The sequence below is a fragment of the Armigeres subalbatus genome, chromosome 3, assembly GCF_024139115.2.
Source record: "Armigeres subalbatus isolate Guangzhou_Male chromosome 3, GZ_Asu_2, whole genome shotgun sequence".
Taxonomy (NCBI): domain Eukaryota; kingdom Metazoa; phylum Arthropoda; class Insecta; order Diptera; family Culicidae; genus Armigeres; species Armigeres subalbatus.
Genome location: NC_085141.1, coordinates 4,860,220 through 4,881,022, shown reverse-complemented (window position 1 = coordinate 4,881,022; position 20,803 = coordinate 4,860,220). Strand labels below are relative to the sequence as shown.

The window sequence follows — 20,803 nt, the reverse complement described above, 5'->3', positions numbered from 1 at the left end:
GAACTTTCATATATTATGGATCCTGGATGCCCTAATAAGTTTTGGGAATCTTTTGAATTTCAACCACCTATTTCTGTATATGATTGGATCGTGAAGTGCACATGTTTGAGGGAACTCATTTCAGTACGTGTTCAATCTTTCCACAATTAAGGGGGGGGCGACGCCCCCCTGCCCCTTTCTGGCTACGCCCTTGGTGTATCCTCAATTTTCAATAATAAAATTAGAAGCAGCTATATTGAATTTGTCCGCCATTTTGGATTTCTTTTTGAAAACTATTTCTCGCCAGGTTCGCAACCACCGATTTTGAATATTATTACCTCGATGGATTACATAGCTTATGTTCTGCATTGTGTTTAAAAATCTCAAGTGTATGTTTTTCTATCGAAGGTTATGTACGATTTACCATTATCAAAATTCTTGAATTATTTAATACAATTGCTTGAATACGGCTCCGTTATGCTCAAAACTTTTGAGCCCTTCAAATAAAATACTGTTTTAGATATGCTTTCATTTTTTAAACATATTTGGCTTAGAATAGTGTATGAAATCAAGGAAGTGACGTCGCAGTATCATATTAACCTTCAAAAAATAATTTGGTAAATCGTTCATAACTTTTGATAGAAAAAAAAACATACACCTAAGATTTTCGGACACAATGCACAATACAAGCTAAGCTTTCCATCAATGTATTTATTATTCAAAATCGGTGGTTGCCGACCAGGTGGAAAAATAGTTTTCAAAAAGAAATCCAAGATGGCGGCCAAATTCAATATGGCTACCTCTATTTTTACTATTGAAAATTGAGGATACACTCTTCCTCTTTCCAACGATATGCTGATCTCTAAGATCGGATGAGAAATATTGGAGTTATGACAGTTTTGATGAGTCAAGAATTGACAAAAAATCGAGGGGTCCATTAAAATGATTTCGTGTATAAGTAACGAGGGGTTCATCTTTCTGAAGAATTCAACTCGGATCCTCAACATTCTCGCCGACAGCTTTCGAATGAATATAAATTTAGGCATTTTTAAGAACCTCGTGCAAATAGTGGCCCGGTCTCAGCGAGAATCAGGGACGGGAACGGTTGACATTTTTTTTTATTATTCATTCTGCCATGCAGTCACAGAAAAACAAAACCACGGCAGCCGCAGCAGCAGCCCTGCCAAGCAGACAACAGTCAGCACTTGCTTTTACTGTTTTCTCTCCCCACAATTATTGTTTTTGTACAATAATTTCACAACGTATAACCGTTTTTTGGTGTCGATTTTCATTTCATTACTCCTTGCTTATTTTGGAGATTAGAACTAATAAATCAGTACCTGTGGCTAGCACTCTTTCCAGGCTGTGCGCCACAGGTAATTGAACTCGATTCTGTTCTGTTTGCGCTGCGCACGAGCCGAAACAAAAAACTCATGCATTGCCATGCGAATGCGACGGACGAGACTATCACACAGAAGCAAACAAACAGTTTGTCTCATCGGCAAAAAATAGTCACAATGTCGCGTACATTTTTTGGAAAACTGTTTCAGTTTGTTTGGTGCATGAAATTTGATCAGATAAAATGTAAATATTCACATAATCACAGTGTTTTACTGTACATTTCCCATCACTGGCGAGAATTACTCATCGCCTTCTTTCATCTTTACTTGAATGGCTGACTGGATACCAATCGGTTTGTACCGAACTTAAAAAAAGAGAGAATCATTATTCGGGGAATCGTTATTCGGGGAAATTGCATTAGAGAAAATTGCATTCGAGGAATTGGTTTTCAGGGAATTGTCGTACAATCGAAGTAGGTTTAATTCCCCGTAAAGGCAATTGATTCGCAACGCAAACTAGGTATTACGGGGCAGCTCTTGAAATGAGCGATCAATGGCACTTAGGCACGTTTCCAATCGAATGTAATTGTAAGCGAAGGTGCCATTTCCCACAAGACACAGTCTGAATGTGGCATTGTCATTGACCGTAATCGTCGGGAAAAGCGAGCAAGGAGTCCAATTTTCCATTTGTCGAACTATTGGCGGTACGTGCTTGCGTGATCCGGATCACACTTCGGAATGGTCGGTTAGCAATGGCGCTTGCTAAAAGTTTCCCATTTCAATGGAATTACGCTAAACACTGCTTGGGAATGAAGGGGAAGAATGGAAAACGGTTTTCGCTTTTGGAATTATTTCACTAAGTAGTAGATTCATTTTCTTATTATTTTACCAACTGGTAGTGAGGTAGCGGTAGAGGATTATGATCAGATCTATTATTAAATTTTATAGTTTGGCATATTCCAAATGTATGGCGAACTTACTCCTGCTTTGACTTTAAGATGCTTAAACCATTTATATGCATGAATTAGGTGCAAGTGAAATCAACGTCAATCTCCCCACCTTCGAGGGACAAAACGTTTCCGTCGGATTGAATCAAGATGCCGACGCTAAGTGCCACTGTTCACTTGATACCAGCACTCCGCCATATCTTCGGTCCCGCTGAGCGTCGATGAACATGACTCCGGTTTTACGCTCTGGTCCCTTTGCTGGCGCGGCGTGTCAGACCTTGTCGTCATACTCCAAGATGCGGCCAACCCTTTTCCTATGGAAGCGAAGGTTTTATTCAACAAGACCGACATCCGTCGTTTCGTCTGTAGAACTGTCTCCACCGTTCCTCTCAGGGGGATGCCTTCGCAGTCGTCTTCGCAGTCAGACGTCGCAAAACGACACGAACATGTGCTACCCTGACTGGGGAGTCATTTCTCCCTCGGAGTGGGAACGATGCGCGGATGTAGATAAAATTAATCGAATTGTTCGGTATCTGACACACAATCTGAGCTGTAAAGAAAGAAAGGTTTTTGAATCAAATATCATCGATAGATAGTAGCTTGTAGTGTTAAGTCTTTCAGTTGTTCATCTCAAAAACACAAAAATCAAAAGAAAATGGTTTTGTTTTCTTTTTGTGAGTACGTATGTTTGCAAGCGAATTTGAATAATTTCCAAAGGACAACCTCACATAGTGTTTTTGTTGTTTTTAAGGGCATTTCGATCCACTCTATTTCCAGGGGTCCACATTTTCTTACTGATTACCATGCGCCTCCTGGACGACATCCCTCAATCTGTTTCTGTTTATACATAGTTAGCTAAAATTTATTGGAAACTCAAAGATTGAGGGTGCTCACAACAAGAAAGTGCATAGGAGAAAGTTTCAGAATAATATTTCAAAGTGTTACTGTTGAGATAAAAAATCAATCAAACTAATAATTAATCCATCCATTGTGATTTATTATTCTTGCGAAGTGATGAAGTGATGACTATTCAAGTATCCGAAGGGAGGAGCATAGCCTTCTCTTTCTGACAACACCGTATTGCACTGTCAGGATATTGGATTCGAACTTGCGGAACATGTATAAAACGAAAGGCAAACTTTGGCTCGTTATCGAATCGCATATTGAATTTTCATTCTCCAATTTATTAAAGCGGATTGTTCGTTTTTCTTTCATTTCCATATTTTTTCAACCGGAACAACAGAGATCGACGAAAGAAAGAACAATGCTTTCAACGGAGCAGCGAAGTGGCTCCGGAGCCCGGATTGGTCGTGTGTCGAGTGGAAAACCTTCCGATAAGGCAAATCCGCTTCCTTGTGCCTTCCAATTTGAATCACCGGGAGCAAAGTTATTCCTTCGGCATACGGGTTCTCTGCTCAAGGAGTCGGTAGGTGCGATCTGGGATGAATGCTCACGGTGCTACAATATCAGTAAACGAGGAAACCTTGTTTTGCCAATTTTCGAATGTAAATTTATGGCATTTCCAATGCGTTTTATGCAAGACAGTGCCAATGCACAGCAAGACTCTTTTTGCTTAGGGGATCGAGTTTGTCAGATTTTAAAACGAATTTATTTGATAGGCGATGCCTAATAAAGAGTGGAGGGGTAATAAAAAGATTTGAAATCAATCATTTTCTGGGTATGTTGTTGTGTGAAATTTGAACACTTTGAGCATGCAGACCTAACCTTGCTCTATAAAATGTGCAAAAAGATCCAAGAAAAATTAAAAACGATCTATAAAAAACACCTTATTGTTCCATAAAACACTATGTTAGAAAAGCTCAGTTCTGATTTTTGAGTTCTCATTTCTCAGTTTTCAAGTCTCAGCTCTCAGTGTTCAGTTCACTTTTCACTTTTTCACATTTCATTTTTCCTTCGCCTTCCTACATCTCACTTCTAAATTCTCAATTCCCACCTCTCACTTCTCACTTTCCATTTCACAATTCTCACTATTCACTTCTCATTTTTCACTCTTCACTACTCGTAATCTTTTAAATCTTTTAAATTATTCGGCCTAACGGCATTCGGCAAAATGGCGTTCGACCAAACGGCATTCGTCCAAATGACCTGACACCCATATAAAAATTCGACAATCATAATACTGTATTCAAAGTGTTATTCAATGTCCTGTAAATAATCGCTTATTTCGTCACCATGAATCATATCCAGTAGTACTGGTTAAATGACACTTATTGTTAATAACTGTTGTGACAAATGCGTCAATCGACGCACCCCCCGACAGCTTAGACGATTCGGATATGACGGTGTGAGTAGAATACACTAACGAACATTCAATGTAAGAGATAGAGCAAATTGATAAACCTATAGCATTTGTTTTGATTAAACGTGAATATTGGATTGTAAAGTGAAATTAATGTTAAATATTAAATAACCACATACTAATTATAAAATAATTGATTACAGACGCAAACTTGAATTTATAACGGTGTACATGCCAATCTATTTAATATTATCTATTAGGAGACCAATTGTAAGTAAATTTATTTTGTTTTCATGCAATTCCTCACGAATAAACTCTTACAGCTTTGAGCTAATTATCACTAGCAAAAGTGAATTTCGCTTCAAAGTCCTCCGAAAGGTAACCACCACAATAATCTCAAATAATTGCGGCAGAAAAATGCAGCAGAGATCGTTTGTTCGCCAAACCCGGTCGAAAACTCGAGCGGCGCAAGATGCAGCCACCAGGAGTTCACAACCTTTTTCCAGTGACTGTGCACAGACACGGCCTCGCGACGACGAGTCTATCGGGGCGTTTGAACCTTCGGCAACTGATAATGAGCACGGTGAGGATTACGATTGTGCGGAATGTGAGCGGCCAAATAATGCCGAGTTATATATGGTGCAGTGCGGAGAATGTAAGCGCTGGTATCATTTTTCTTGTGCGGAAATGGATACAGCTACAGTACGATACAGAAACTTTATCTGTGTGAAATGCATGCCGTCCGTCCCTCAACCCCGCTAGCTCTAGGGCAGGTCAGTCTAACACTTCAAGTTCTCGAAGGGCTCAGATAGCTAGGGATCTCCAGAAGCTGGAGGATGAGAGGAACATGAGGAAAAAGCTGGAAGAAGAACGGTTGCAAGAAGAAAAGTCCTTAATCGAGAAGGCGATGACCGAGAAACTACAACGGGAGAATGAGTATCTGGCTCGCAAACATGTCTGCATAGTCATGCAAGTAGCCGTCAAAAGGTAGAAACGTGGTTCCAGCAGCAACAAATGTGTACCGGAGGTGACTCAGCTTCCGATGCCGATTTGAGGCCGCGGGATAATCAACAAATTGTCCCAAATCCAGTCGTTGAACCCGTCGGATCGTCAACTCCCATGGAAATTAGCCAAATCTCTGGCAGTGGCCACCAGCGAGTTACGGGAACAGTTCCACGTAGCACCGACAGCGTTGCGATCGGCCATAGTACAGAGACCGAATATGATTATTCGAGTCAAGCATTTGGCCAACATCAACACACCAGCGAACAAGAGCCGAATATTCCTAAATTATTGCCACTTGTCAACATCCAACAGTATGTCCGTCTGTTGGACGAAGATCAGGCTCCGAAGGGTACGGAGATTTCTCGGAAAGATGATGCAGGTCCGAAAATGTTTCCCAAGTTGGTTAGAAATCCTTTAACCTATACAACGTGGCACCGCGAGACAAATGATATACGACGCACATAGGAGTACGTAGTGTAAATGCGTGGCCAAAACTATGCTAATCATTTTGTCGGCTGTAAATGCATTCAATTAACATCCAAAGCGTATTTTTTTGGTTTTGTGCTCTTTGTATTAAACTAGTAGTGAAGTATGACCACCGGCGGCATCAGTTGTTGTTATTCGGTAGAGCACCACTGGGCGTAAGAACGCTGCCTTTGGGAACTACAGCGTGCTTGCGACGAGTGATGTCCTCCTCTGACTCTGTCATTGAGTATGATTTTTATGTTAATTTTCATTCTTGGATTACTACTTTGTAATTGCCGGTCTAGCCAACCGGGAGCACTTCTGAGACTCCCCGAATCAACTGCCTCAGGGTCGGCACACGGAAGTTTATCGCGGGACAGGGAATCTTCGCACTCGAAATTAAGGAAAACCTACCAGCACTTTTAACGTTTTTAACAATTTTATTAGCTACACTCCTTCTAACTTTTCCTTCCTCCCACTTTCTTACTAACTATTTAGCTAACCTTTACTGTTGGGGCCCCTTCTTCTTTCCAACCACCTCTTTCCTCTTCGCTGCGTCCTTCCTCGTCTTGACCGCAAGCTTCAGCCACGTCTGGCTACGTTCCGCGCCTTATGATCCAGTTGCGCGTCCTAGGCTACCGATGTGTTGTCGGATCGGTCTTCGGCCAACAACGGTGCCGGAATCTACCCGGCGAGGGGGCACTAGGACGGCGCAGGGCTTCACGGGAAACTGGGGACAAACACGGCGTATCCACGAATCCACGGTAGAACAACGGGGTCCTGATTTTCCTCCTTCTGCTCACAATCTGGTAACTTTAAACTGTTTGTATTTAGACTTCTACTTAGCGCTTCGCACATCTAGTCTTGTTCACAACTGCCGGGTAAGTGAACGACTTGTCCCAGACCAATCAGCCCCAAGGTTCATGACCCCATCTCCGGTCATCGACTTTTCACAGTCTCCATCCCTTTTTCGTGCCACCCAATTGTGCAACCCATCATGGCCGCTCCCAACTCCGTATCCTGCGGCTCCTGGTGGTGGGTTGAAGAAGCTTGGTGTGTGGTTGGTAGCAGTTAAGGTGGTTGCTCCTAGTGGCTATCTTCTTGTATGCCAAGTGGGCCTCTGCTGGGGAAAAACCTTCAAACTCACACAAAAACATCCTGCCATACACATTTACGATTATAGAAATACAAAATCTCTTCGATATACACAATTAACAAAACCAAACACTTACAACTTACTAATATTTCCGAAGATGTGTTTTGTTTGTTCACTTCGACCATATAAATTTGTCATCGGATAATGTTAAAGTCCCTGGATAATGTATTGATATTACAATCAATGGAGCAGATCAGATAAATTCTTTGCACTTCAGCCGCTTTATTTCTTAACAACCTTTTACATCCGAAAAATGCGTATGCCTTTCATCAAAGTCTAACTCTTCTTTGAAAGCGAACCATTTTATGAGCTTTGTCGCTAAAATCATAAATATTTATTTTTTTCGCCTAGCTTCCCGGATAAAAATTAACAGTAACTTGTATGACATAACCCATCGAAATACAATAGATTATGTGGTAAACAATACAAATTATTGTAGGCTTATTGTAAAATTTTCACGGCTGTTAAAGATCTTTGTTGTACTAACAATAGAAGTACAATATATTTAAATGTTACCGATACATTCTATTATATTTTTATTGTTCGCTTATGTTTAGTATTACTCATCCAAAAACTAAACAAATTTTGTGAGTATTCTATATGGATGATCAGGAAATCCGTCTTAAAGAAAAAAACCCTGATTAATCCACCTAGCGGTGATGATGCCTTTCTCGCTCGTTAAAATAGTTGATAAACATATAGGAAAAGTTTATAATAACAATTGGTGAATAAGACTTATTTTTACATTTATTTATACCAGATGAACCGGCCTAGGGTCGAAGATCTCGTAAATAAAGATAGATTGAATTGAAAATTCACATTTGTTATAATTGCTGCCGGATGCAATTTGTTGCAAGCAAATCGGATGAGGTTAAGTGCCCGGAAAATGTGATGAGATTGTGCAATTGCACAAATTGAGTTTCAGGCATAGTATAAAAATTTGTATTTTGGCCATAACTTTCGAGCCCATAGTGAGTTCGGGCTGATTTTTTATGTGAAACAATGGGACAGGATTCGCCGTTTAAATAATCGGTTCAGGATAAGATTTCGAAAAATGAGTTAGATTTTTTTGCACACATGCACATACACATACTTCTTCTGAAAAAGTTCGTATCGTTTGCTTTGAATACGAGAAAAGCAAAAAAAAAAACGGTGGTGTTTCCATTTGTCAAACTTTCGAGTGCTTTCCGTTTTGAAGCCAGAATCCAGCTTAGACTTCTATCATCTAATCAATAAGTTAGCTTTTTTGAAATTGTTGTTTTGAATAATATGATTCTTCATATAAATAAAAATTCAGTTGACCCTTCCCGTTAAAAATTGTATTTCGTTTCATTATTTCAGTCGATTCTTGGGCTTATTTAAGGTCAACTTTCCCAAAGAACCCATATTTTTTTAAGCCTCTAACTATTAAATCCAATGGCCTCATATGCCTGTCACTGGCGAACAAAGCTCGTGTACGCTGCAAGCTTAGAACCGGTGTTAGGGCGCAATCGTTAATGTGACCATTTCTCGCTTAACTTAAGCGAGATTTTTAGATTTGGTTACTGCAAATAAATTCTTTTTCGAGTCCCTATAATCAAGCAGGTATCTCAAGCATCCCACATCGTTATATTGCTGCATGATTGAGTGTTTAATTTTGATAAAATATCGAAAACAAAAGTGTGTGATAGGGGAGCTAAATGTCAAAGAAGGAAAATCCATACGATTTGACAGCTTGATACCCAACATGTTCCGGACAGCAGAACAAAGGGAACCAAAGCGACAATCTTTATCTAGTAACTAAAATATCTTTCATTAGGTCGAAAACAAAAACCGAAAATGTGTGCATGTGTGAACCGGTCTGCAAAAATTCACTCGATGTTCGTTCAAAATCTGGTCAATCTTAAAAAACAGCACATTTTTGTTTTGAATTTAAAAAATATTTAGTGGCGTAAAAAAATATAGGTTAATTGGGAATGTTGACCTTAAGTAAGCCAAAGAATCGATTAAGGGAATGAACATTTTTGACGAGAAATGTAAATTTTTGCTGATGAGCAGTTCCATTTTTGTCATTATCATTCAAACACTTTTCAACAAGATTTATAAATTTGATCCGACTTAAAAAAATCTGAAAAGAATTCTACTGGGGTTGCTTTTCTTTATATGGAAAGCATTTCGCAGTAATTGGTATGAATGTATGGTTAAAATTGAATATTTTAATTTCTAAACTGATCCAAAATTATTTATCAGATCACTCTTTACAGGTAAACGCTTCAAGCACAAAATCTGATAGATAACGCGTGACAGAGCTAGTGTTACCAAAATCAGCATTCTTGAGCTCATATTGTGCAATACTTTATATCGTAATGATAACATATATCGGAAAATCGAAAATCGTTGCGTACCTTCGTGTAATTTGATATGGATTATAGCAAGGCTGTTTTCGATTATTTTAGTAATATAGTTTCGATAATTTAGTAGTTTGTCTATAACTTATTCCAGAGGTTAAATTTCAAAAGCGATATGTGGAGGACTTCTAGAGTGAAGGTTTTTACAACTCTGCCTAATTGTTGTTTCTATTGCACTAATAACAGAGTTATAGCGCTAGTTGCAGTAACTTATTATACAGACTGATTGAAATTTTGTTATCATTTAGTATTAGTAACTAGTGCTTTAACTCTGTTATTAGTTGAATTAAAACAACAAACTATTATGCAGAGCTGTAGAAAAATAATCGCACTAGAACTCTGCTGTAACACGTTTTGACATTTAACCTCTGGAATGAGTCATTGTAGTTTGTCAATCATCGAACTAAAACTATTATATTATCTAAAACATACTTGGATTATAGAAAAGTTTGAATACTTTTTCTACTGACTTCCAAAAATAGAAAATTTTCTCCGAAGCCTACCAAAACTCATTTTCTCCTACATAATCCGAGTGCTTTTTATTGGAATTCTTCTAACAGACATGCTGTCACTATGAACGGGGTTCCAATTATTTGGTCTAGCGAAGTCCAAGATTTAGGACTTATGTATAGCATGAATGAATTAACTATCAAAAACCACACAGAAGCAAGGTACAAATATAGTAAGTGAATATTCATAGAAAATCAAAATCTTAAAAAAAATAAAAAAAATTTGATTTACAAACTAATTGTTAGGCCAGCCATGTTTTACATATACTGTGCCAATATGGGTTATTTGCTGCAACGCCAGGAAGAATGCATTTACAGAGGATTCAAAATAAAATGTTGAAATTGATTATGAAGTTGCTTCCCTGCGCACCAAAACAATAAGAATATTACATGTGACTTATTTGAATGAAATGACACAAAAGCACCTGACGTAAACTCAATCGTACCGTTTTGACTCAAATCCCGAACATGACTTATATTCCGATATAACTAAACTTTTTATCGGTTCAGATTATATGCCACCGAACCAAAGCACAGCCCCCGGTGCGTTACCGCACGTATGCACAAGCAGCCTAGGCAGCCTATGTCTTGATGTAGTGAAATAGTTATTTATTGCAAATCGCGTAGCCTCTTGTTCTTCGAACACCAGCATCTCAAGAAACAAAAATAGCTCAGTAGTAACGTGATGGGCTCTCATTTAGAGGATTTATGTTCGATCCTCGTGTAAGCTATCTTTTTTTTTTCAAAACTCATATTTTATAGATGGGTGGTATAATACGCATTGCAAGAAAAATTTTGAATACTAGAAAATTCAAGCGCCTTTAAAAAAAATTGTATTTAATATTTTCCATGCAAATAATCAATGGAACGTAATGCTATGTATTATATTTATATTCATGACATTTCTATAATTGAATCCATCTGATTATTTGGAATATTTGAAAGAATTTAGGTCTGAACTTTAGATGATGGAGGTAGGCAATGAAACATAAATACATAAGTTGAGAATCGATATGTACTCAACAGTTTTCTTTAATGATTGTTAGCAGAAACAAAATAGCTTTTGATTTATCTTGGTAGTAATCAAACTTGCCCACCGAGTTTCAGTAGACAGTAAACATAAGTAGGAAATTATATTCTATTGCTTCAATGCACAAAAGAAAATATGCTTTACTGAATAGAAAAGACATAATTATTCAATAAAATTAGAAACTTTCGAGTTTATGGTGCAGCAGCGCTATATCCAAGGAATTGAGACCAGGGATTTCCCTCTGCGCGTTATTTCCGCGGAGCTATCCAAAAATTTTTTTTCCGTATTACGTACTCATGAACCAGTTTCCCCAAATCTCATTTGCTCGGATCAACATTCAACCCAGCTGAGCTAAAAATAGAACATTGCCGCACGCAATGCGATGTGTGTTGGTGATGCTTCCTTCGGCAATATTCATCCGACGGCAAGAGACTGAAGCGAATGCGCATGCGTCCCGCGTCTTCCCGCACACCAGCTGCGCTCCCATATGCTGATTGAGCGCCACAAAGAATGATGCATGCATATGCGTAAAAATAGAACAGAAGCACGGCTTGCCGCTGATGCTACGATGGTTAAGCCGACCGATCCACAGTGGCGGAAACCCAGACAAAACCCAAAACAAATCTCGCTTAACTTTTCAAAAGGACCTAAGTAACATTTTTTTCATGAATTAATTTGAGTACTGCAATCAAAAGCTTTCATGTTATTCTGTTGATTGCGCTATTCAAATTAATTCATGAAAAAAATGTTACTTAGGTCCTTTTGAAAAGTTAAGCGAGAAATCGTTCTTTCGTGAAGCTGATATTATTTTAATTTTGCACATTTAGTCAATGATAATTCCTCAATTTGTTAATTGTAGTTGGTAAATTTAATTTTTGGTGACTTGGTTCAAGTTGATGGTGTAAAGTATCTCCTAAACATATATATATGGGAAAATCAAATTTGACTAAATTTTGTATCGGGAAAGATTCGGAAAGAACTGATATGATGCATTGAAATATATATTTTGTCACTTAACAGTGGTTAGTTTGGCGAATTGCGCCTTGCTGCACCAAAGCGGGAAATTTACTGTTTCAAGGTTAGAATTAAGACGCTGCTGTGATCCTAAGTCATGGGCTTCCGGAAGTCTTTGGATAGCATAGCATATGTCGGATAACTATTTAAATTTCAAAATGAATTCAGCGTTACAAAATTACTGTTGCTAAATTTTAAGCGCAATCGTAGGTTTAGTCGAGCATTTGTATGGGGGACCACCACTGCGCGACGGCACATTGCCATTCCTTCTTTTAGGCGCATTCGAACGGGAGAGCGTTGAACGTGTTAAACAAAGCACGATGCTTTTTGAAATTGCTATATGAGGACTGAGGAGTATTTCAAGACAAAATTTTCAAAACGACTTATCTGCTTTTGTAAACAAAGATTCAAACGACGATTTGACGAATCTGATAGCTCTCCCACGCAAACCAACACCATCAATAGGTAGGTGAAGGATTCCGCTATCTGTTGGTGGTGTTGGTTTGCGTGGGAGAGCTATCAGATTCGTCAAATCGTCGTTTGAATCTTTGTTTACAAAAGCAGATAAGTCGTTTTGAAAATTTTGTCTTGATTTACAGGCTGTTATATAGGGTATTTGTGCTTTTCTTAGCGCTTGATAGCAATAAGACATGAGAAAAGTTATGTCTAACGTTTAGCAGAGAAGAGGATTTTTAATTATTGAACGGATATCCTATCGTAAAAAGGTCACCCAAAATTACTATTTAGTAATTTGCATAGGGCACCCGTAACCTGAGGGGTTCTTATTGATACTTCCCATTATTATACACATATGTGTCTACTAGTTTGGATGTAATTATGCAATTATACCAATATAATTTTGCATTAACATCCTCGAATCAATAGTGAATCTACTTTTATCTCAATTAAAGTAACAGCGTATCCAAGCGATTTCAATAGTTTATCTATTAGAGCATCATTACTGGGCGCGAGTGTTTTGATCATCCTCGCAGCGCTGTCATTTTAGTTTAGTCACTCTTTTTCGCACTGGTCACTATTTTCGGTTATCATTTTGGTGGCTGCATTCCGTACAGGTGACGTTTAATAGTTCATCAAATAGCAGCGCTGTTATCGCGCTACCAAATTTGTTTTAGCAGCGCGTTTAGTAGCGACCGGAAAAGTGTCAAGTAATGATACTGCGCTGCCAAACGGCTTATACTCACCACCGGCAATCTTGCTCTAAGTTAATGTATTGAAACTGTATATTTTAATAACCAACGGTAAAAGCTAATATTTTCTTTTCTCGATCCATTAATACTTCCAGTATTGGAATCGGTACCCTAGCAGGATAAACTCTGATGCTTATAGAGGTAATGAATATATGCCCAATTCGATGATTTATATTTGTATGTATCTTGTCTCAAGCTATGTGTATTGATGGTGCTGTGGTGTAGTAACCGCTTCCTAATCCAGAGATCATGAGTTCGAGTCCAGTGTGGAGCATTTTGCTTTTTTTTTGCACGTAAAAACAGTTTTTTGGCCATAACTCCGAAACGCAAAGTTCAATCGATCTAATTTTAAATAGGAACCAATGGGACTGCATTCCGCGTCGAATGCAACTTGTTGCGAAACAAATCGGATAATGATAAATGCCCAAAAACGTGTCTCACATTTTTGTACATACACACACACACACACACATACATACACATACAGACATCACCTCAATTCGTCGAGCTGAGTCGATTGGTATATAACACTATGGGTCTCCGAGCCTTCTATAAAAAGTTCGGTTTTGGAGCAGTTCTATAGCCTTTCCGTATACTTAGTATACGAGAAAGGCAAAAATATAATTTTGGAATAATTCATGGATTTATTATATTGATGAAATAACAATTGAAAACAATAAAATAACAAAAGCTTTGCTTATTAAATGAAGAAAAAAAAAAAAAAAAAGCCGATTTTCAAGAATATATTTTCATATTGCAGGTCTATAAATGTTATGTAATAGAGATTTGAATTAAAAAAATGAAAGGGAACAAAAACTTTTGCTTATCATTTCACTCGGAGAATGGATGGGTTAATTTGAGCGTGTACAGTTTTGTTTATAATTAGTAGAAAGACAAAAATAATGAAACTGTATGGTGCAGGAAGTGTCTTTTTCATTACTGTTTTTGGAGCTGGGCAAGCGGTAGATCACTGGCTCCTGAATTGAAGTAAATATCTAAAGTGTTATACTACAAAAGTTCAATGTACAGTCGCGCTTCGCTGCTTGTGTCACAACCTTGACACAACTAACGAATTCTGTTTTCTAGTAGGGTCAACTGACATCAATTTGAACTCGTGCATTTCAACTTGAACATCGCAAATGAAGTCCATTGACGTCAAAACCCATTTTCGGCGTTTGCATGAAATGTTGATATATGAATGCATTTTAGTTGGACCATGGCCCAACCAGCGGAGGCTAAAAAACAACCCATGTATTATAATCCCAACCAGCGAATCACGACTGTAGTGGACGCAGTAGTTCATCCTGAACAAAAAAAAAGTGTTATCATCATAATACCTGATGATATTGTCTATCCGGAAAAAAGTTAGAACGCTTTTTATACCGAAGTTGGATTTTTCTCCAGATACAAGCAACTTTCTCAACTTCGGCCTAAATATGCGCTAAACAACGCATCAATTAGTTTGACAGATAAAACTTCGGAAGAAAGTTCGGTTCGCAAGTCCCGACTTTCGAATTCTAAGTTGGTGCTACGGCGGCAATATTGATGCGGGAGAAATCTTTAAAGTACCTTTAAGAGGGTCCTTGATTTCCATCATCGAAGTAATTCGGAACATTTTTGGTAACATGTATCCTTGTTCCTTTTCAGAAATGAAGCTTATGATAAAATACTGCTGCTCGGTGTCGTCACTGATTCAAGAGCGTTAGTGGCTATCATTGACCAATCTCACCAAATGGATATAATAAGAACTGATGCAAGTATTTTTTTCTTTTGTTCTCGACGTACTTTTTCTAATAAAATTCTTTTATAATTTGCAATTTTCATAGGTTTGTATCTAAATGTATTTTCTCAAGAAAAACTTCGATCCTTCGATTCGTATAGCGGGCTGCGTCTTTGCCGATTTTCAGCGTTTATGCACCCTTGTCCAAATAACAGCAAAGCGAGTTAAAATGTGAGAAAAAAAAGTTTGAACTGAATTAAAATTATATTCAAAATAAAATAATTAGTAGAATAATAAATTGTGTTGTATTTTTATTGTAATATTGGAGTATAATGTTTTCTAAATCCTGTTGTTTTTCTACTCTAAAACAATAGAAAAAGTAATTGAAAACCTATAAAACACAATGTTTTCTATTGTTTTGTCGCTCGAAATCATCCCATTGAAGAACCGTAAAATCAATTGTTTTGCTCCGAATTTTGTATGGAAAATTTTCGATTTTTTTATTGTAAAGATACATAACAACCCCCCTTTTTTATTGTAAAAGTCCCATTTACCATTCATTTTATCGTGGAAAACCATTATTTCTCATGTGATTTTATTGTCAAAATTCCATTATATTCAATGGTAAAAACTTTGTTTTAAATGGTGCTGGAACAATAAAAATTATGATATTTTAATGATATTTTTTATCCGGGTTTTCTTAGAAAAATTCACTATATTCAAATAAAAATAACTCACGATTGCGTGAGGATGCGTGAAATGTTTTTCATGGAGCTTATTGAGGAAACTCCAATCTTTCCAACGTTGACAATTTTGTTGCTTGATCGGTTTTGGAACCTAATTAAAAGTTTAATTTTGTAAAACATATTATTGTAAAAAAGGTAAAAAAAGGCTAGCAATTAATATCATCATTTTGGATCACCTAAAAACAATTTCAGATCGAATCATGCTTGGAAAGGATTTTACATACCCTCATTATTGGTGCCTATATTGATTTTCATCTTAAAAATCAATAAAAACCCAGAAAAACACGATAAAACATGAATATTTTTTCATGGACAGTTGCGATAAAACTAGCATGTAAATTATGGTGAAGTTTTGGCAGCCAGCATTGCTCACAAGTAATCAATATTGATCCAAAAATCCCAGGGCAAGTTAGTATTACTATTTGAGAGTACAAAAACGAAAAATAATATGGAGATATCTAAAAATATTGTTTTTGACTTTTGGCCAGGATTTGGGCTGAAATACTCCTAAGTGCGACGGCAGTATTTTCGTGATCAGCAGCCCTTTGACGAGGAAGATTTTTCTAGTCCGCAGTAGCGCGAACTGGAACTAGTACGTTTGCTGAAGCGATCCGAGGAACAACGTGAGCAAGACAGGCGGCGTCTGGAAGAAATCGAAGCTATTTTGAAGAGACAGCATGACATGGAAATGCAGCATACAAAAGAGAACGACGTAAGAAGACGGCGAGAACTGGAGCTAGTAAACCGGCTTCAGCCTTTTCGAGCAACAGTACGCGCAGGAGCAAGCTAAGCGAACTGAAGAGAAGCAAACATTTCTGGCGAAGGAGCAGCGTTTGATTGGAAAATTGGAAGTTCTGCGATTAACCGGAAGCGGGTGTTCAGCCAAACAGCACCCTTTCAGTGTCAGTCGGTGATCCAGAGCCCGACGTCTCGTCAGTTGGCGACGAGGCAAGTCATTTCCAGAAACCTTCCCGTTTGGATGGTCACACAACAGCGAGTTGCGCAACATTCAAAAAACTTCCGATCGACGGTCGGTGGAATTTCGTCAAGGATAACAAACTGTGCCGACGGTGTCTCATTTCTCATACTCGTTGGCCATGTGAAGGTGAGGTTTGTGGTATAAACAATTGTGAGAAACGTCATCACCGTTTACTACACTCTGAGCTCAAGAAACAGCCAATCACAGACGCCACTGTAACCATCCATCGTCAACCCATTTCTTCGATGCTCTTCAAGATCCTGCCGGTGACACTGTATGATGATGATGATGATGACAGCTGTCTAAGGAGTTCAAGCACTTAAGGCATGTGCCTATAAGGAGTTACCAAAGAGCCGTTCCGGGACTGCTGACTGGATTGAGCAACTCACACCTGCTGACGACAATGAAGCTTCGGGAAGGGAAAGAACAAGAATCAATGGCTGCAAAGACTCGAATCGGTTGGGTAGTATGTGGCCGAGCGACGAGATATTAACGAAAATTTCCAGCATCGGCAAATGCACATTTGCGTCGATACGTGTAACCTGCCAAATTGCTTACATTAGAAATTTACCTAAATTTGCTATACATAATTAATTATTCATAAAATTCTACTTACTATTTACAAAAACTATTACCTACTATTGCTCTTCTTCAACTAAAAATGATCTCGAAAGTAATGGATTTAGAATCAAATTAAACTACAAAAAAAAACTTAAAATAAAAATTGGAAACATCCCTGTATCCTTCCCAATCCCTTTCAATCACACGCCGAGCATCGCTTATGCACGGTCCCTAAAGTGACACAGTTGTTTATAACTGCCACGGACGCCACGTCAGCCTCCGAAGGCGCGAAAACCCGTACAAAGCAAAGGACGGAAAGAAACGGAGGATAAAATACAGTTGTCGGGCCGACGACAGCTCTCTTGGAGGTGAACCAGCAAACCTATCACCTCGTGTGCGCGATTTTTAAAGTTTCACTTTTTTTCATTGTCTCACAGGGACAAACAAAGTTCGTTTTGGTGGCCGCAGTAAAAAAACCGCGAGTGCCTACGTGTGCTCTGTGAAACGGGAGCTCGGAAGTGTCAACAGACGCGTGCAGCAGAAGTTTTTGGAGAAAAAGCGAATTCGCCGGAGGGCAACGCCATTACTTAGCCCGGCCGAAAGTGGTGAACAGTGCAGTTGGTGAGCGTACTTGCCCCGCGCCGAAAGCAGACACTCATCGGAAAACGCGTGGCTTGTGATTGAGTGAACCGTTTTGGCCCTGTTGCCGCCGCCCGAAAAAGCCCGTTGCAGTGTCATCGGAGGAAGTTAGCGGCGATCCCTCGCGTCTCGAGTGCCCTGAGCCACGAATCCATCGGACTCCAAGAAAGCCCATCATCCAAAGCGCCGGAGTGTCCGAAGATCCAGTTGACCAACCCACCCATGATCCAGGATGAGGGAAGGTCTAAGCTCCCTACCACCGTCGGGATCAATCCTGCGTCATCCCGAGCATCGTCACCAAGAAGTGGTAAACGGTATGTGATCGATTCCATAATTTCCCTTCCCTATGAAACGACATGATTCAATTCATTAATATGATTTAATTTGAATATAAAATGTAATTTAAACTACGTGAATATTAGTCGCCCATCATTTTATAGATCATTTCCATTCCGCCATCTTAACTATTGTTCGGTTCACCTTGTTTTTGTATTAGGGAAGTCTTTCCGCCCTCCCTCCAATTTCTCCCAAAGAGCTAGAAGTAAAACGACCCTGAGGTCACGATAAGGGCAGACGAAAGTCCCCAGCAAAAAGTATCTCTAACATACGTCGGATCATGACCTCCACGATTACGTAAGAGAGTTTTTCTCTGTGGAGAGTCTTGGAGTTACTTTGGCACCCAACTTGGAGGGCAGTGAGGACCAACGAGCACGGAAAATTCTCCAAGAAACAACAATTCGGACAAAAAGCGGGAAATTTGAGACTGCGCTACTTAGCTTAGCTTAGCTTAGACTGGCTGTACATATCGGGAAATTTGAGACTGCGCTACTGTGGAAAAAAGACTTCATCGACTTCCCGGACAGTAGACCAATGGCTGAGCGGCGGTTAAGATGCCTTGAGAAGCGCCTGGCAAAGGTCTTTAAACTACGTGAAAGTGTGCGGCATCAGGTAGCAGAATACGTATCGAAAGGATACATCCACGTGGTAACTAAGGAAGAAATGGCTGAGTTCGACCCGCGGCGTACGTGGTTCCTTCCGCTAGGCGTGGTGTTAAACTTTAACAAACCCGGAAAGGTGCGAGTGATATGGGATGCGGCTGCAAAAGTGAACGGAGTGTCGTTAAATACGATGCTTCTTAAAGGTCCTGATCTATTGACTCCGCAGCTGTATGTAATGTTCAAGTTTCGGGAACGGGAAGTGGCGTTTTCTGGTGATATCCAGGAAATGTTCCTGCAGGTCAAAATCCGAAAAGAAGATCGAAGTGCGCTGCTGTTTGTCTATCGTAACTCGCCGAATGAGCCTTTGGTGACAATGGCCTCTGATGTCACCATTTTCGGGGCAACATGCTCTCCATAACAGTCGCAGTATGTGAAAAATCTCAATGCAGTAGAGAATGAACAAGATTATCCAAAAGCGGCGGCCGCAATCCAGAATAGACATTATGTCGGTGACTACCTAGATAGCGTCGACACAGAAGCAGAGGCCGTCGAACTAGCTTTGGAGGTTGCGGAAGTTCATCAAAAGGCTGGTTTCCATATACGTAACTGGGTGTCGAATCGACCCTCAATTTTAGAAGCTCTTGGTGATGTGAAGCCCAGCTACTGTAAAAAGCCTTTCCATGAATAATCAGAGTGGTATGGAACGGGTACTTGGAATATCATGGCTGCCAAGATAAGATCTGTTCTGCTTCAAGATCAATCTTCAAGGAGATCTGGATAGCGAGATAGCACCAACCAAAAAAGCAATGCTGAGCTTCGTTATGAACATTAACGATCCTTGGGACTAGTCGGCTCACTAGTAATTCAGGGGAAGATACTGCTGCAAGACGTTTGGAGGGCGAAGGTAGATTGGATTGGGATATACCCGAAAACCTATTCGCGCGCTGGAAGCTGTGGCTGCATGGTTTAAAGGACCTTAACAGCATCCGAATTTCGCGGGGCTACTTTCCGGGGTACGACCGCACCTGCTACGACAACTTGGAGCTTCATATATTCGTCGATGGGAGTGAACGTGAATGTGGGCCCTCCTTAGCTATGCGGTAAGTCGCGCGGCTACAAAGCAAGACCATGCTGAGGGTGGCTGGGTTCGATTCCCGGTGCCGGTCTAGGCAATTTTCGGATTGGAAATTGTCTCGACTTCCCTGGGCATAAAAGTATCATCGTGTTAGCCTCGTGATATACGAATGCAAAAATGGTGACTTGGCTTGGAAACCACGCAGTTAAAAACTGTGGAAGTGCTTAATAAACACTAAGCTGCGAGGCGGCTCTGTCCCAGTGTGGGGATGTAATGCCAATAAGAAGAAGAAGAAGGGAGTGAACAAGCATATTCATCTGTGGCTTACTTTCGCGTTCGTGATCGTGGACAGATACGATGTGCCCTGGTTGCGTCCAAAACAAAGGTTGCTCCACTACAACTGACATCTGTGCCTCGACTAGAGTTGCAGACCGCTGTGATCGGAGCCCGTCTGCGTAACACCATCGAGGATGGACATTCCATTCAGATCAAACAAACGTTTTTTTGGAGTGACTTAAGCACTGTAGTTTCGTGGATCAAGTCGGACACTCGTCGCTATCGGCAGTATGTGGCTTTCAGGATCAACGAAATCTTAAGTTTGTCCACGACCGAAGAGTGGCGTTGGTTGGGAACCAAAATCAACGTCGCAGATGAAGCCACAAAGTGGAGAAAGAGTCCCAACTGCAAACCCGATAGCCGATGGATGTGCGGACCAGCATTTCTGTATGGCGACGAGAAGGATTGGCCAAAGGGGAAATACGAAGCGGTGGAGGAAACACCAGAGGAATTGCGACCAGCATTTGTTTGTAGCCACTTCTTATCAACTCCGATTATTGATGTGTCGC

The 20,803-nt window shown here is 39.7% G+C and overlaps 1 long non-coding RNA gene across 1 annotated transcript; it reads left to right on the top strand.

Annotated features, from left to right (window-relative positions):
* Nucleotides 1-17,346: 17,346 nt before the first annotated feature.
* On the top strand, nucleotides 17,347-17,855 carry LOC134219711 (uncharacterized). The gene is made up of 2 exons (XR_009981643.1): nucleotides 17,347-17,674; nucleotides 17,744-17,855. It is a non-coding gene; the product is annotated as an uncharacterized LOC134219711 (long non-coding RNA).
* The last annotated feature ends 2,948 nt before the right edge of the window (nucleotides 17,856-20,803 follow it).